The sequence below is a fragment of the Triticum aestivum genome, chromosome 7A, assembly GCF_018294505.1.
Source record: "Triticum aestivum cultivar Chinese Spring chromosome 7A, IWGSC CS RefSeq v2.1, whole genome shotgun sequence".
In the NCBI taxonomy this organism is placed as follows: Eukaryota; Viridiplantae; Streptophyta; class Magnoliopsida; order Poales; family Poaceae; genus Triticum; species Triticum aestivum.
This window is the reverse complement of record NC_057812.1, coordinates 197,319,592-197,331,709: the sequence shown is the minus strand read 5'-3', so window position 1 is coordinate 197,331,709 and position 12,118 is coordinate 197,319,592. Positions and strand designations below refer to the sequence as shown.

The 12,118-nt window shown below is 48.9% G+C and overlaps 1 pseudogene; it reads right to left on the bottom strand.

The window, feature by feature from the left end:
- Window positions 1–301: 301 nt before the first annotated feature.
- On the bottom strand, window positions 302–6,476 carry LOC123153254 (BAG family molecular chaperone regulator 7-like; annotated as a pseudogene).
- Window positions 6,477–12,118: the final 5,642 nt, after the last annotated feature.

Below are 12,118 nucleotides of genomic sequence, written 5' to 3'. Positions count from 1 at the left end.
AGGAGAAGAAGCCGAAAGAGATAAGGGTCACAGTCCTTTCACGTACAAGCCAAGGACACCCCAAAAGTATCTACCTTCTCCACGTCTCTTTCTCTCTCCTTTAAGAAAACAACCTGAAGCAACAACGGGCCATGTAATCTCCATGGTCTCCTTAGCCCCAGGAACAATTCATGTTGCTCTCAAAATGTGCAAGCAAGTTCGGGCGTCGATCCGATGTGCTCAAGGAGTGTATTGCATCACAATTGTTTTCTTAAGGTTTGTTTTCTCATCTAGATGAGGTTCGTTTTCTCATAATCTTTTGTTCTGAATTTCTTTCTTCCCTTGAATCTACCATGACTTTGGATCGGGTTCAATTTGTTTTCTATACTATCATGTGATAGTGTTCTGCTTTCCAAGGATTAAATCCCGAATATTTTCACCTACAACATATGGATATCTAATCGAGATCATCAGGTCAGATCTGGTGAGCTTATAAATTAAACCTGGTGTCTAGACAAGCAACATCACAAGAAGGAGCATCCTTTCAGTTGTCAACATCGAGCTGGTCAAGCTACTCCAAATTCAATTTTTGCACCAATAAAATATGTCCAGTAACTTTCTGTGAATCACATGTGACAACAACTATTTTTTTCTGACAACTACAGGTTAAATAGAGCATGACTAGCTGCATCGACTGCTCTTAACTGATTCCTACCTGCAGCTCTATAAATAAGCAAGTATTCATCTGATACCTATTGACTGCAGATTGGGGATAATTAGCAACATAATATTGATACATAGAAATACTGAGTGAGAGTATGACCAGCTGCATCGACTGCTCTTCTAATAATTCCGCATCAGCTGCCACTCATCTTGACGTCCACGCCAAGCCTCATATAGATGGTAGGATATCTTCTGTACATAGTAGTTCTTTTGTAACATGATTGTAATATCATTAATGATGTATCTGTGTAGTCCATATATATGTGAATATGAGACGGGCGAGGTGTGCAATTAGCAGCCCGTTCTTTCTGGGCTATACGAGTTTTTCTTGGTTATCCTATTTCGGCGGTTTCATATTTAGAGAAGCTTATGAAATTACACATCATATGCCTATTTAATAAGGATGTGTTTCACTGGTACCTGTTTTGGCTGATTGAGGTTAATAAGCAACAATATATTGTAAATAAAAATATTGAGCTTTTCCCAATTTGTGGCGCCTAAGTTTTATTTTGGCAGTTTCATATTACAAAACGTTATGAAACTAAATAGCATAGAATTCCTGCAAAAAAAGAAACCGTGCATTTCATAAATAATAAGATGTCTGCAAATGGTTTCGCATCTTGCAGTGATGCTATGAGAACTTTGAAATATATGATAAATTTTTACTAACAATATCAATGATAAATAATGGTTGTTTTTGTAAGTTGCATTGCTTAAAGATTTTTCGAAAGCAATACCTGAATCTGGCTTTTGTATAGTTCTTTTTGTTTTACCTTTTTTATGGATTAACTTAGCACATATACTGTAATTATTTTCGTTCTGAAGGGGACTATAGGAGGAAAGGTAATACGAGATGATCATCGCACTTCTCCAAATCTGCTCTATCCATGTTCTACCACTATGTTGTCTCTCTCTTTTCTTTCATACCTACTATTTGTATAAGGTCTGTACGTTCAAATTATCTATCTTACGACATTTTTTGTTGATCGGAATGCTTACTACCTGGCCCTGTACTACGTAATGCATGCAGAAAATATCCAAATTGATCTGAATTGTATACTTTTAAATTAAACCAAATATAATGCATGTGACAAACCAGTTTCAGTATTCATTTTTCACTTTCCCCAAGGCACGTGCTCTAAAAGATTATTTTTTTGATATTCTTACGGTGAGAGAGACATAGGTCAAACTCTCAAAGAATTTGTTGAGGAAGATGATTCCTCTACATAGTCTATATATGTGAACTATGAACCCTTTGGTTCTTTACACCGGCGTGAGTATATGATGCAGAGAATAAAGTGCTTTCCATTTGACCTGTTGGTCAGTAGCGTACACGTTGCACTAGAAAATCATAATTTAGAAAAGGTTCATTCTTAGGATCTGTTGGTTAGGACATCACTTATTGCTATATATGGATTAAATGCCCAAAAAATCCAATTCCTATGGTAAAATATAGTAGAAAGACTAGCCCGTGCATCGCACGGGTTTGACGACTAGTAGTGTTAACCACTGTATGCAGTAACTGAATTTCAAATCCACAGCACAGCAATGGCAATCAGCAATCAGCAATCGGCAATCGTAAACAGGCCGTGACGGAGCTCACCTCGAGCGCTTCGACAGTGAGGAGCAGGACAATGATCTTCTCGGAGAACCTCTGGTGCTCCTCGTGGTCGTGCCAGAGGCGGCGCCTATAGGAGAGGTTGTAGAAGAGGGACCGGAGCTCCTTGAGCTTGGCCTTGGCGACGGCGAGATCGCGCAGGCAGCTGAGCACCTGGGAGCGGTGGGCGAGGTGCGCCCTGTAGTTCATCTGGATGAGCAGCGCGGCATCCTGCGGCGACAGCTCCTTGGCCTTCCCCTTGCCGTTCCCCATGGCAAAGGCCTGCATCATCAGAAAGAGAGACAAATGTCAGGCGGTCAGTACACATATGACAGTAGTGCATTGCAAGGGAGCAGAATCCTCAAGCTGATATCATTCAGAGCAGAGTTCAGTCAATCTGTAGCCAGTACTAAGCACAGATCTAGAGTGTGGACACTAGCATCCTCTAAAATTCCAAATTTTCTCTCAAATCCAGCGAGAGGTAACTTGGTTCTATTGGAAATTCTACTGGAAATCACACATTTCGTTCAGATCAGGCCACAGAACCCAAACCCCCGCAAAAATCTCATCTTTTGTGCTGAGTACCGTACCTTGCGGATGGCGTCGCAGCCGGCGGTGTTGTCCTCGGGGATCTCCTCGATCTGGACGCACGTCCTCGCCGGCTTCTTCTTCTTCTTGTCAACCTCCTTGTCCTTGGCGGCGGCCTTGATCTTCTTGGGCTTCTCCGGCCTGCGCTCCTCGACCTCCAGCTCATCCTCGTCGTCGTCGGAGGCGGTGAAGTCCTCCTCCCAGGTGTAGGCATGCGACCATGGCTCGAGCGAGCCTTTGCCCTTGATCTCGGTTCCCCACTTGGTCTTGGTCTTGCCTCCGGCGCCGCCCCTGGACTTGGCCTCCCACCTCCACTTGCGGTCGAATCCGTCGTTGTTGGGGGAGGCGAGCTCAGCCTCCCACTTGAGCGCCCGGCCCCCGCCGCGCGGCTTCTCCTCCGCCGTCCACTTGACCTTCCGGCCGCCGGGCTCCGTGGCCGCGTAGGTGTACTTGCGGCGCGCCGGTTGCGGGGCGGCCGCGCGGGCCGCGAGCTCGAGCGCGGCGACACGGTCGGTGAGGTCGTGCAGGAGGAAGGCGTGTGGGGAGGGGATGGGGGGCGGGGCGAAGAAGGGGTCGGCGGGGAGGTAGAGGTCGAGGAGGTCGGGGTGGTGGGGGAAGGCAAAGCGGGATGGGGATGGGGGTGGGAGGAAGGGGCACAGGAGGCAGAGAGGGAGGAGGTAGGTGGTGGTGTGTGGATGAGATGCGAACGTCTTTTTTTACCTGGATGGGTGGGGAGAGAGGGAGGGGATAACCCCACAGTTTTTTTTTACCTGGAAAAAAATAACCCCATCTCTTTGCCATCTGCCAGCAGATGGCAAAGAATCTTTGCCGTCTGCTGGCAGATGGCAAAGAGGTGGGGCTAGTACGCCGTTACATGCTTGACGGCCATAGGATTTGCCAACCTCTTTGCCATCTGCTGGCAGATGACAAAGATTATTTGCCATACACTAGCAGATGGCAAAGAATTGGCTGATGGCAACCATGTTCTTTGCCGTCTGTCAGTTCTTTGCCATCTATTTTTTATAAGCAGATGGCAAAGACGTTCTTTGCCATCAGCTGGCAGATGGCAAAGAGCTGGCTGATGGCAAATTCCCTGTTTCCAGTAGTGGATTGTGTTTCTCCTTGTGCTTAGATATTTACAAACCATTGTCCTCTGACCTAAGCAACTGGGTCAGTGCAGGGCATTCACAAGGGCATGATTGTGTATTCTCTAACCCTGCTTCCCCTGTATATCAACAATATAGAAATTTAAAATCATTTCCTTCACAAACTAGTTCACCTTTTTTCCTGGTTTTTGCATCATCAAGACTTAGCACGCAACCTCAAATAATTTCCTACATGCATTTCGTCCTCTCAACATTTAATACTAACCCTGTTAGCACAAAAATACAAGTTGTGGAAAACCGCACCCTACATGACTTAGTTGATCACATTTGCAAATTTCCGGTGTCCTAAAAATTGATTACTCAACATTACTTATATCACGAGTGTGGTATATTCCATAAATTATTGAGGAACTACAGAACATATCCTATGAAGCACCCTACAACAAACTTATAACTATGAAATAAGCTATAATGTCAACTACAAGTCAACGACATGTTCCTAGCACTTAATTAACTAATTACACGTACCTATAATCCTTAATTTGTAATCTGACGAGGATAATAATGCTACAAACTAACCTTTTTGTCCATCCAGGAGTCTCTGGATTCACCTTCCCCATTGATTGCTGAGATATAGTCAGAGAGTTGCGCTTCCCCTTAACTGGTCCGGCATCCACATCTAGGAGCTATGCCTCCCACTCATCACTTCCACTGCTTATGACTCATGGCTGCCAGCAGTGGAGCTCCAAGGGCCGGCAGGCGTACTTCCCCATATCCAGCAGTTGATCGGTGCCATCCATCCCCTCAAGGATTGGAATCCTGACATGTTGGGAGGGGGAAATCTCTAAGAAATTGCAGCTCCAGCTATACCATCTTACATAATTGAACTAGTCTAGGGATACATCACCTGTTAACCGGCTGTCGAAAGAATTCCATGTCTTCAATGGCGTCGCCCTCCTACGCAAGCAAGCACGCCGCCGCCCCAGCTTCTCTTCTGTCTAGGAAGAACTGGATAATTGCAACCTTCTGTCAAATGGAAAAGTGAAGTTCCTGTCCCCGCAGCCAGACAGAATGTAACGTTATGGGCCACGGCAAGACCTTGTGTTCTCAACCCCAGCCTTACCCGGCAAAAAAATTCACAAACTGAATCGAATTACTGATCACAAACCAGCAAAAGCAAATTAGTCACTAACCGAGCACCCACAAACTATCTCCTGCATGCACTTTGTCCTCTCGACATGTAGCCGGCTCTTGCCGTACCGGATGGCAAACCCCTTTTCCCATGAATACAAATTGTAGAAATCGTATGCCTCGGCCACAGAGGTGAAAGTAGTGCCAAGAACCAATGTCATCACATTTTCAGTTGGGTTCTCCGCAAAACACCTGACTGCCTTTTAGAACATACTTACTCGGTTTAGGCGCGGTGTTTTGCTCGGGGAGGCAATACCAATCCTTAGCCTGCAAACACAGGCACATACAACATGAATTTTCTAATTGCAGATAGCAAACAACTTGCAAACACAGCCTCATATAGCATGAACTTCCTAATTGCAGAGAGCAATCAACCTACAAACACAGGCGCGTATAGGATGAATATTCTAAATGCAGGGAGCAAAACAGACTGCAAACACCAGTACATAAATCAATATTTTTTTCTTAACGATGACAGCAATCGGCCTGCAAACAGAGGCGCACATAGCCTGAATTTTGTGAATGCAGAGAACAAATCAGCCTTCACACACAGGCACACACAACATAAATTTCGTGAATGCAGTAGAACAATTAGCACTCATTCTAACTGCATGATTTACTCACTCATTCGTTTTATTCCTAAATCACTCAATACGTGTTGGAAGGCAAAGTTGTTATTCACTGACCTCTTGTTCCACCCCGATGCTCGGGGATTCGTCTTCCCCGTTCACAGCTCCGACGTCGGCGGCGAGCTCTCCCTTCTGCTCGCCACCGCTATCTGTTGTCCGCTGGTGTGCCGCGTCGTCCTCAGCCTGCGGTACCGCCTACAAATCCCCCACGCCAAAGACAATGACAACCAGCAGCCGGCACCAAGCTATTCCCTACCTCCTCCAGCGGACTGGATCTGAAAATTGGGAGAAAGCCATCCTCTGGATCAGCTAAAACAGAGGGCTCAAAAAGGAGGCGGCATCGCCGGAAAAGCAAAGATCGACTTACCTGCTGATAGGCTGCATCAGAACTCCATGTTGTCTCGCCGCCGGCGCTCATCGCCTCTGTGCCGCAGTCCTCAGCTTCCTCCAAATGGCCCACACCGTACCCGCAGCCCTCAGCGATTGTCCTGGTCCACGGATCAGACGGAGAACACCGATTTTGTTCCACGTCCTACCTCGCCGGAGACTGACGGCCGTCCAAACTATCGTCAGATCCGTCGACTCTCCCCACGCGAAAGCCCACCACCCAACGCTGTCGCGTACGTATTTCCCAACAGTGCTCGATTTTCTGGCGGACCGCATGCGCGCATACAGAACTATGGCACAGATCGAGAAGCTCCAACCAACGACCTAGATAACGAGCTCCTGTGAGCTCGCGGTCAGTTACTCCACGTCCCTGGTGTATCCATATATCCAGTTATTTTTAGTTGTCCGATCTACATTCTGAGTGTCTGCTTTAATATTTACAAGTTTGCACTGAAGCGCTCGCCTCCAGCTCCCTTATTTTTAAAGTGCCCCCTGAGCATTGTGGCCCCCCAAAAATACCCCCTGAGTGCCCTAATGACCCAGTCCTCGTCTTCACCTAAGACTAGTCACAATGGGGACTAACTTAGACTAATAACATCATACTTTACTAGATTATATTACTACCTCCACAGTGGGTAGTAACATATGTGTGTTGTCATGTTATGGTTCATTTATTAACCTATAGACTCATATTGTCTTGGTGTGCGTGATGTTACAGTAAGGCTAGTTATAGTGGGGACTAACTTAGACTAGTGTCATGCGTATGACACTAGCCTAAGTTACTACATTCATAATGCAAAGTAACATAATAGTAGTATCTTAGATGACTTCATTTATTAACTTATACTCATTTTATCTTGGAAAGTGCTATGTTTTTTATAGAAAAGGAGGATGACCCCCGGCCTCTGTATCTGGGCGATGCATACGGTCACTTTATTAATTATTCTCACAAGACCTTATAAAGTGATACAACAGTAAGACTAAAGCCACCGTCTAAGCAAGAGACTGTCGCTACACCTATCCAGCTGATGAAGGGGCGCAGATAGCCTGGGCCTAATACCAAACAGACATCGCAGCCAAGCCTAACATCTAAGACCTGAGACCCCAACCTAGCCACTTGCCGGGTCTAGGGCACACACTGGTCCCGCGTGCTCTCAGAGGCCGCCGCCGCCAACTGCCACCGCTCCATCTTCAGAACTGTACTGATGCATCAACCTTGCTCGGTCTAGCTATCGTCGACGCCACCACGGCGCCCAACGGCACCTCCTCCCTGCACACAAATAGCTGAGCACGTCGCGGTCGCCACTGATACACCTCAGCGCCATGCTGCAAGTACCACCAGCCAACACAGTTTGAAGTCCTTGGAAGATCAGTCGTGCCTAGCACCTGCCGACCAGGCATGACAAAGCGTAGCACCTATCGGTCAGGCATGACTTGACATCTCCACCGAAGCTCCATGCAAGACGAAGCCGCTCCACCTCCTGCCTCTGACTTCCAGCGCTGCTCCACAAATGATGCTCCCAAGAGAGAAACGACACCGCAGTGCCGCCATCGTCTGAACTGGAAAACCAGATCATAGGGTTTCCCTCGGAGCAGCACGAGTGAGTCGACAGTAGTTACAGAATGATGCCTTCATCAAGGTAACGGTGCAGAACGCCGCCATCGTCCGCCATCGGCTCGGTTTTCACCGACAACTATGTCTCCCCGACTCGTAGCTGGGACTAGATTACAGATCACGGGATCCGATCATCCAGTCTTAGGTCGACCACCTCCGACGTAGGAGATGACCACCATCGCCATAATCCTCGTGATGCGATGCAGACCCGGAGTGCTTCAGCGAGCCGTCACCGAATTCGATGAAATGCAGCAGTTTGAGGACGTAACGGCAGCCCGGGACGCGCCCTGGCCGCTGCTGCCGCCATCTCGTACTACTCCCGCCGGCTGCAGCCAAACCCCCCGTCGCGCCCCGGCCTCCGCTGCCCGCCATCCTCGTCGGGAGGGAGATCCAAATCAGGCCGCCGCCGCCTCAGATCTCAGGATGCCAGAGGAGGTCCGCCGCCGCCGCGCCACGGGGCCTTCGCCCATCGACGTTGTCGGCGGTGGCGCGGGGAGGGGGTGCACGGGGAGTCGAGGGGAGATCGGGATGTGACCGCCCGGTGCGGCCCGGCGGCGGCCGCACGGGGTCGGGAGGAGGAGTCTGGTCGGGAGGAGGAAAGAAACATATTATGTTACAGTAACATATTATGTTACCACCTCTTATTTATTACTTGCCACATAAGAAAAAATTAGAGTGCACTATGTTACTAGCTAAGTTACTCCCACTATGATTAGCCTAACTAGCTAAGTTACCATCATCACCTCTCTCAACATTAAATATGTGTCACATAAGCAAAATTATCTTGAAAAGTGTGATGTTACTAGTGATGTTATTCCCACTGTGGCCAGCCTAAACAACACACGGGCTCGGCTAAAAATAACACGTACTAGTCCCGACGGCGGCGAGCTCGGCACAAGTCTACGAGACGCTTTCCCAAAGAAAATCCGTCCGCGCTAGCCATAGCATCTGTTTCTTACCAGGTTGGAATCTTGCAGCAATAATAGCATGTTCTTGTTTACAAGTGTGTGAAAGAAAGTTGAAATGTAGGAGCACCATGTTTCACCAATTTCACATAAGGTGCTTAGATCAGTCATAGTTTACCTAATCTTATTTTGACCTGATATTATGGCCTGATTCAGATATGCTAGGTTCACATGAGAAGACCTCAAATTGCCAGTATGAACAAGACCAACGGCCGAGGTAGGGGGGCTGTAGGCCCCAACATGGAACCAACTTGAGAGCTTAGATGGGAACATTTTTAGCTTTTGGCCACTGAACAAGACAATAATAAGTTGTTGTTTTTTTCTTCTGAAATCTGCATTCACAACAACTAACAATCACTTCTTTGTGAGAATTATTTTCAAGTCGATCTGGAGCTACACATAGGCAACAAAGAATAATCGCAATTTATAAACTCAGAAGCCACATTCCGGAGGCCAATCTGCTAGTACGAAGTACTACATGCATTAAACAAGAGCAAGCATAAATTAGGGATAGGGTCCTCGGCTGCTCGCAGCCCACACGAGTTAGAGCATCTCTCTCCTCCCCCCCCCCCAAATAGCCGCAGGGTGCCTTTTTATGGCCGACACAAAAAAACGCCCAGCCGCGTCCTAGATACTCGTTTTTCATCGGATTGGGCCAAAATTATATCCGGCGAACCCAAGTCGAACCCAGCGCACCGGGGGCGCCTTAGGGCACTGGCTGAAAGGAAAAGGCGCGTGGACCCATACTGTCGGTGACACTGGCCTATTTTCCCATCCTTTTCCGGTTTTCCCTCCCCATCTCCCCCGCTGCTCCCGACATTCTTCCCAGATCCGCCCGCCATGCCGCCGAAGAAGTACACGGCCCCTCACATAGCCACCCCCCCAGCCGCCAAAGCCGGGGAAGGCGAGGGTATTGGAGATATGCCCTAGAGGCAATCATGTATGATGATATTTCCTATGTGTTTATGAATAAAGATAGTCCTTGGACATTATCAATGATGTGTATCAGCAAGTACGTGACTTGTTTGTGGGACTATGCATTGTATGATGACTGTCCTAAAAGGTCCCTAGTCGAAAGGGCTGTGTGGACGCGCAGCCAACTAGACTAGCATATGACATGGTCAATGGCTTGGTCTCACTAGCCATGGAGCATTGGATGCTAACCGGATAATATGGACTTGGAAGGATCTTGTTGGATTCGACGTAGTCGGATCCGAGTCGAGATAAGGTCCGAGTTGGACAGACCCAACTATGAGACGCAGCGATATGTCATCTGTGAGTTTTTAGTACAACATATGTTCTATGTCCTAAGACCTGAGCTGAAGCATGTACTCGGGATGGTGACAGACTTGCTTTGGGCCGACCAAATGCTACTCCGTAACTGGGTAGTTATAAAGGTAGGTTTCGGGTTTGTCCAGAACCATGCTGCGAGACGTGGTCGAGCAAGATGGGATTTGCCCCTCCGATTAGGAGAGATATACTCTGGGCCCCTCGTGTGATCCGACCAGGATAAGCATGGCCATGCGACAAGGATTATGAGATAATCCGGTTTGTGGTCGGCATCACTGGAACGAGAAAGAGGTCAGGCTAGCACAAGGATGATAGACTCGCCTTGAGCTCGACAACATATATCGTGTGGCAAAAGGAATGGAAGTGTGATGTACAGGTTCGCTAACCAGCTTTATAGTCTGCTTGGTGTTCGGCATGCCTTGCTAGAGGCCGCTACCAACCGTGCAGTTCGGAGGTGATCCGAACTGCGACCAAGCCGACTTGAACCTAAGGGGTCACACGCTTAAGGGAAGAAATCTATGAGGTCGGATCCGAGGACACTGGTCGGATGTGATTCGAACTGTATTTGGATTGTGGCCGAGTAGACTTATGGGCTTTAGGGTCTGTGCGAGGCCCAAGTGTTAAGCCCGCGACAGACGCCTATATATATAATGGAGGTGCGGCACACTCAGGGGTTGATCACTTCGGCGCTGTCACTAGGGTTTGCATGTGTTGCGAATAGACACCTCCACTCGCCGCCGGTTGTGTGATCGGACCTAGCAGTCCATCGCACGATGTTCCTCCTGCACGCATGGATACCGTTAGAGGCGGTGCACTTGCCTCGCTCCGGCGAACCTGTACATGGGAACCGACCACCGGTTGTACGAGGGAGATCGGACAAGGAGGAGACGATCCACGCGGGCGCGCTGCTCCAACTCTTCTTCCGCTGCACGGCACTGTGCGTTTAGTGGTACGAACTATGATCCATCTCCCGTAGCATGTTCTTGGTTGTTCTACGCGTAGGAAATATTAATTTGCAATCGACGCACCCTACCGTAGATCCCAACAGAGGGCGCCGATGCCAAGGCCGCCGGGCTTGACGAACGCATAGTGGAAGGCCGACGTTGATCGCCGGACGGCGGTCGCCAACGATCGGTGAAACAGGCTCAACATGAAGAAGGCCAGGGATGCGGCGGCGGAGCATGAGGAGGCATTTCGTGCAGGCATGGCGAACGAGTGTCAGCTCCTTCCGCATCAACAGGCAGGACAGTACCCACAAGGCGCGTGAGGTAGCCACCAGAGCGTCGCATCCCCGGCCAACTTCTCGCCACCAGCGTGGGAGTACGCGCCCTCGCCTGACTACGTCGACGGTGATGTGCTCGACGGCTTCAACCCCAACATCACCTTCCCGCATTGCTCTGCGCCCCCCCCCTCTGGCTTCATCAGCCCCGACCCACGCACACCCTCCCCCACGTTCTCCGTCGGCCTCAACTCCCAGTACGGCTACTGGCCGACGTACTCAGCTTGTGCCAACTCTGCGCCGTGGACCCCTGTCCTTCGCACTAAGCTTGGTGCCACAACTCGGCGGTACTGACATCGAGATGGATGAGATCATCACGAACGGCTCAGTCGCTGCCGCTTCATGCCCCGGGTTCCGCACGTAAGATGAAACGCTGGACACCGTCGTCGACATGGAGGACATCGAGCAAGACGATGTCGAGGAGGTGGTGGAATAGGAAGAACTGGCGGAGCCAGCGACCCAAGGGAGAAGGAAGAAGAGTGTGACGCCCCCGATTTGACCGTACACTAATCATGCACGCAAATGTGTACGACCAAGATCAGGAACTCACGGGAAGATATCACAACACAACTCTAGACACAAATTAAAATAATACAAGCTTTATATTACAAGTCAGGGGCCTCGAGGGCTCGAATACAAGAGCTCAATCATAGACGAGTCAGCGAAAGCAACAATATCTGAGTACAGACATAAGATAAACAAGTATGCCTTAAAAAGGCTAGCATAAACAGGGATACATGTCGAAAGAGGCGCAGGCCTCCTGCCTGGG